A 6,110-nucleotide genomic window follows, 5' to 3' on the forward strand; every position below is an offset into this window, starting at 1 on the left:
CAGATAAGCTCTGGCGGCTGTCAGTTGCATGTCAGGTGAATGACCTTCACACGCATACAGATTTACACTCAAAATATACATATGTCCAAGTGTTGTGCCAGCAGGAAGCAACACAAAAGCAGCAAAATAACTTATCACTCTCATTTCTGACTAACTGGTTTTTTGGTGCCATCTGCTGGTGGTAAGACGACAGCGCGGTGACGTGGACTCTTGTTTTTCCGCTTAACTTGGCGGTGTGCAGAGTTTGACGTTTCATACGTCTGTAAAGTCTCGTCTTTGAAAGATGGGTAATAAAAAAAAAAAAGTGCGCAGGATTGTAGCTATGGGCATATACAGTCCTGAAGAATTTTAGGAAGGGGATTTTTAAAGAGTGTGAGATAAATGTAAGTTGTTTCTCTGGAAAATAATCCAAACTCTAAAGCTTGAACCAAAGCTAATATTTTGTCTTTTTACACTACTTTCTTTATTATTATAAAGAAAGTAGTCTTTATATTCTTACGAATCAAAGAATAAAGTGTAGTGAATTGCAATTATGTGCAACTTTATAAAATTGTCGCATGTTCACACCCTTTTAATTTCTATTTAGGTCAGGTGATTTATGAAACATGTTTTCTATAGTCTACTGTCATCCTACTATAAGGAAATGTTAATGCACAACACAACGATAAACACAGAGATTGACTTCTTTTCTGATTATATTAGTCAAGGATTTGAAATAAAACTTATAGAAAAATGTGTAACAACAATTGAATAAAATATGCTATTAAATTAAATTGCGATTTGAGCACGTTTGTGATTACTCATGTCAACACTTCATAAAAATACTTTATGAACTAACATAAGCTGACAGCTTTTCAGAAAGCCTGTTACTGTCAGTGTATTGACAGTAGAGGGCGCCACTAACCTTTGTTATGATTCATAAACGTTTGTCACCTATGTCTCCAAGTAAAAATACATTTCTGCATCCTCTTAAGTTAGCATGTCTTCTGTAGAACTCTGTAGAGAGTACAAAATGTACTCATACATTTTGTGAAAAATTACTAGAAATAAAAAAAGCACAAATAAATAATCAATACAAATTGTTTGATACATTAAATCAACATTGAGGTAAAATTGTGATTTCAAATTCTAGAAAACAGTACTTCAGTTCTGACACCTACAATAAATTGCAATAAAAATGCAAAATGGAATTACAATTAGCTCAATATGGGAGAAAAAAGTAAAAGCATCTAAAGTTTCTTTCTTTAGCAAACACTCTTGAGGACTGAGCTTGAGTCCGTCGCCTCACACACACACAAAAAGAGGTGCGCATGTACAGCTTCTCTGGCCAAAAGCACTCACGAATCACGTCTTCTCTTTCCCAGCAACTCCGGATGCTGCTGCTGTTGTGGACAGGTGTGATTTGAATGGCAAATAAGCTTCATGCAAACCCAGCAATTAGTGTGGGTAAGGAGTGCAGCGTTGGAGGGGTCATAGTTTCAGAAAAAGTGAAATGCACAAGATGGATAGATGGATCGATAGATAGTTAGAAAAATATCACACACAAACATGTTTCACCACAAATGTATTTTTAAAGGAACAGTCCGAAAAATAAATACACAAACCAGCAACACTATAAACCTTTAACACCTACATTACACATCTGTAAGTGCACACAAAGGAAAACAGGCAATATTTATGCCTGCTAGCTCTGAAATGAATAGTTAGCATATTTCATTAAAACAGCCCAGACACGATTGTGATGTCTACCTGTTTCCTTAAGAAGGCACGGCGTTAACTTACAGTAATTCCTTATTTACTGTAACAGCAAATGTTTAATAAAGGCCAACCTGTGAAGAACGTTATTTCCTTCTCATCTACCAAATGATTCTAAAATCAACACCAAACATATCAATCTCATATATATATATATATATTGTTTTAAATGCGTATTGTTTTTTTTAAAGTCATATCCCCAATTTCCCTACTCCGTGATTACTTCTTTAAATCCAACATGTTTAATGACAAATCCAGATATACCATTATTAAAAAAAAAAAAAAAAAATTAAAGCCTCCCACAGAATACATTGTGTTGTTTAAATAAAATCAGAACAATTTACAAAGTAATAAACATTTAAGAGAATAATAAACATGCACCCATGTTAGACTAAGCAAAGAAATCCATATTTATACCTAAAAACAAAAACCAAAAATTTTTTTTTCCCGCTTTCTGACTTGGCTTTGTAACGTCAAGGCACTGTGTAGCTTAAATAGGATTGTTCATGGCTGTAAGTGTTCCACAGGATTTAACAACAACTATGTTACAGTAAAAACCAAAACAAAACTACATAAAACTAAATAATAAATCTTTCTGTACACCGCATGAACTACCCAGAGCAACCAAAGAGAAACGTGTCAAGTGTTATAATAATGTCACAATTCATAACACTTCAAAACTACTGGGAAATGCGCTTTGTTTTCCTCTGTCGTGCCTCCTCATGGTGAGTAATTCCCAGACGACTGTGAATCAAACAACATGTTCTAGCTTAACTTTGACTCTGTCTGGGTGTAAAACTGTTGGGCTAATTTTTCTTTATATGTAGTTTTTAAACACACTTAATTGTACTAACTCTTTCCATGGGTTCCCCGTTGAAATTGATGTTTAAAATTGCATTAAAACAAAAAAGAAAAGAAAATACAATAAAAACAGAGTTACATTTTGTGGCTTAACGATGCTTAAATTGGCAATCTTGAACATTTTCATTTAATTGAATTTCTTAGATTTGAATTGCTGAACGACGTGGCTCAGTAGTGCTTGCACATACGCCTCACTGAACAACAGTACTTCTGTGTTTTACAGTATCGGAAAACCTAGTGGTATTTAAAAATAGCTCCTTTTATTTGAATATGAAGAATCTGCAAACAAGAAACACAATTTAAGCATCTGAGCATTTTTTTTTAGCTGTGTAACAACAGCTAACAATCTTTTCCCTCAAATCACTGGCTAACATTTATTCCAAAACTATTATATTATAATTACTATTCACTGGAACTGTTTATCCTGGTCCAAGTGTATATTCCATTATCTACATACTACTTTGCATTTTCAGAAATCACAAGCACACTAATAGCCAAGACATCAACAAATTGGAACATTTCCTGAAAAACTGCCAGATCCAGTTATTCCTAATGACAAGTAAACATACCATGCTGCTGCAGCTTCACAGCACAAATATTTAACCTGTTAAACAGCTGCTGAGATCAGATAAGGCAGTCACCTTAAATGCAATGTGTGTGTGTGTGTGTGTGTGTGTGTGTGTGTGTGTGTGTGTGTGTGTGAGACTGAGAAGGATCAAGCATTATTATTGGAAGAGCTCTAGAAAGTGAAACACTTTGTAGCTGCAAGACAGTATTGTAACTCACAATTATGCTCGTAGTGAGAGCAAATACAATTATTGACGAGACTAAATATTGAGTGAAAATGAATGTGAGATTTAGAGGTTTGACAATAAAGCATGGTTGAAATGTTAAAGATTGCCATTTTAAGCTCAAATATGGGTCAGATCTTTTTTTTTTAGCCCTAGAATTATTTTTCTGATTCAACACCATCAAAATAAAGCAGGACAGCAGAAGTGGAGGTGTGTTAGATATCTAGTCAAAGTCCTGCCAAATTTATATAAAATGCATTTTTAAAAAATTTATTTCTTGGGATTTTCTAAAAGAAAAAAAAAATTTAAAGGAAGCCCAAAACAACAAGCTGCACCAAACTACTGCTCTAATAGTGCCTTGCAGAAGTATAGTATACGGCTTGAGCTATTTCACTTTCTGTCACATTACAGCCACAAAACTTTATGTATTTTATTGAGATTTTATGTGAAAGACCAAAACAAAGTAGTCGTTAATTATAAATTGGAAGAAGGCATGTTTTTAAAAACTTTTTTTTTTTTTACAAAAACACCGTAAGAAGACGAGCTTATGTTTGGATTCAGTCTCCTTTTAAACGAAGAAAGACATTGTTGAAAGAAAGGCTGAGTATAATCTTCCTGCAGGAACTTTAAAAATGCATCCAGAGATGAAACAGGATCAAGGCAAATCCATGTGTTCGAATGGCCCAGTCAAAGTCCTAACCTAAAACAAATTCAGAATCTGTCTTGGAAATTGGCATTTACTGATGCCTCCATCCTGTCAGACTGAGCTTAAGCTATTTTTCAAAGAATGGGCAAAAACATCTAGTAAGTAGTTGAGCAAAGACGTGTTAAGTGGTTCTACAAAGCTTTGATTGATCAAAGCTGAATACGTACGGATGCACGTTATTTCATATTTTCATTTGCAGAAAATGTAAAAAAAAAACATTTATTTTTCTTACACTTCAAGATTACGTTACTTCATGTTGGTCTGTCAGATATCCAGATAAAAACACACTGAAGTTTGTTAGTGTAACGTGACAAAATGTTAAAAAGTTTCATAAAGCACAGCGCATAATATAATAGAATGCTGAGGCTCTCATTAACAATTAAATATTAGGTAACCTCTTGTTGGTTTAGGCCTTTGCGGAGAATTTATTTATAATATTAAAGTACGTCAACAGGTCTTAGTTTGTATTAGGCAAGAAGATTCGTATTGTTTGCTTTTCAATGGGAATTTCTTAAGTAAAAGGTTATGCTGTCAAAATGAGGTTATATAAGATTGACCTTTTTCCCCATGTTTAAACCACAGCACAAAATAACTCAATTATGAGGAACTGAGGCGCTGTCGCTGTTAGTAGTTCCACTTGTGAGGAACTAAGAGGAGCTGGACCATACGGTTTGCGTCGTGAGCTAAAGTGTCAGTGTTTCAAAGGTTTCTCCAGGAGAGTGAAGTATGAATGGAAGCTTTAATGGTGGTGTGTCCAAAAGTTTACTTGGTTCAAAAACAAAACCTTCAGACTTCAAGTCTCAGAGTCCACCATGGAGGAGAAGATGTCCACCAAGCTGTCGAGTCCGTAAAGGTAGCCGTCCTCTCTGTTCCCTTCTACCCATGATGCTCGGTGGGTTAGTTCCTCCCCGTCAGGGAGGGGCGTGGTCTTTCCAAAGTCGATCATCCACACTTTGGCGCGCTTCCTGCTGTCGTGAACAAATAAGAGCGAGCTGCCGATGACCTGCGAAGACACACAACAGCCATATGATCCAAGAGAACTGGACACAAAGACCAGAACCGAGCAGGGCTCCCACCGTTATTTGCTCAGCAGAACACGCCTTGTTTGTTTCTTTTCAAAACATTATCTCACTTCTCGTTTCAGCTTCATGCGAAATGTCTGTCTGTGTGTGTGTGAGTGCGTGTTTGCGAAAGTGTGAAAATGTGCGCGAGCGTGTGGTCAGGCAGTTAAGAGCCTAATTTCCATGATGAGTCTTGCTGTGTCTAAGTGATTTGGTGTCTTTACTTTACATTAACAACATAAACTGAGTAAACAGGTAACTAGGACTGGAGCTAACGCACGGATTAAATCCACAACTGGCTTGTGTTTAACTCCCATCAGCTCCAACGGAAATAATAAAGCTGCAAAAAGACTTTTGCTAAAATCCATACATCAGTGACAAAGCAAAAAAAAAAAAAAAAAAAGGATGCATTTAACATATTTTTCAGAAATATAATCTTACATGCAATCTATATAATCTTACATGCATAAATACACAGAGCATATTTTCAGTGTTTTGTTTCAACATGAGCAAGAATTTTATTTTTTTTCTTTTGCAAGTTTTACAAACCAACTTTTTAAATGTTTCCCCTACTAGCTGCGTGTCTTTACCTCATGACTTCTGAAGAACGGAGAGATCTCCAAAGTGGCTCGAATTTCCTTTAACCTCGTTAGATATTTGTTCTGGAAAATAATACAAATAAAGAACAAAATTAGTCTGACATGTGCTTAGCAGAGGAAAACAGGCCCTGTTTTAAGCTTTATTCAGCCTCCAGTCAACTTTGACCATCTTTCTAGTCCCCACTGATGGAAAGCTTCCCCACACCATGATGCTGCCACCACCGTGTTTCACTGTAAATGTGGTGAGCAGTGTTAGGTGTTAGGATTTCACCACACGTAGCATTTTGTTTGAAGACCAGAAAGATTTTCTGTCTCAACCATGCAGAGCATCTTCTTT

At 35.8% G+C, this 6,110-nt stretch overlaps 1 long non-coding RNA gene across 1 annotated transcript; it reads right to left on the reverse strand.

Annotated features, from left to right (window-relative positions):
- Positions 1-1,547: 1,547 nt before the first annotated feature.
- LOC106958434 (uncharacterized) lies at positions 1,548-5,866 on the reverse strand. Its single transcript, XR_001427149.1, has 2 exons — positions 5,765-5,866; positions 1,548-5,116 (listed from the first exon to the last, which is right to left on the reverse strand). It is a non-coding gene; the product is annotated as an uncharacterized LOC106958434 (long non-coding RNA).
- Between the last annotated feature and the right edge of the window lie 244 nt (positions 5,867-6,110).

Source organism: Poecilia latipinna, unplaced genomic scaffold (assembly GCF_001443285.1).
Source record: "Poecilia latipinna isolate Pla-1442-1.1 unplaced genomic scaffold, P_latipinna-1.0 Scaffold985, whole genome shotgun sequence".
NCBI classification, from domain to species: Eukaryota; Metazoa; Chordata; class Actinopteri; order Cyprinodontiformes; family Poeciliidae; genus Poecilia; species Poecilia latipinna.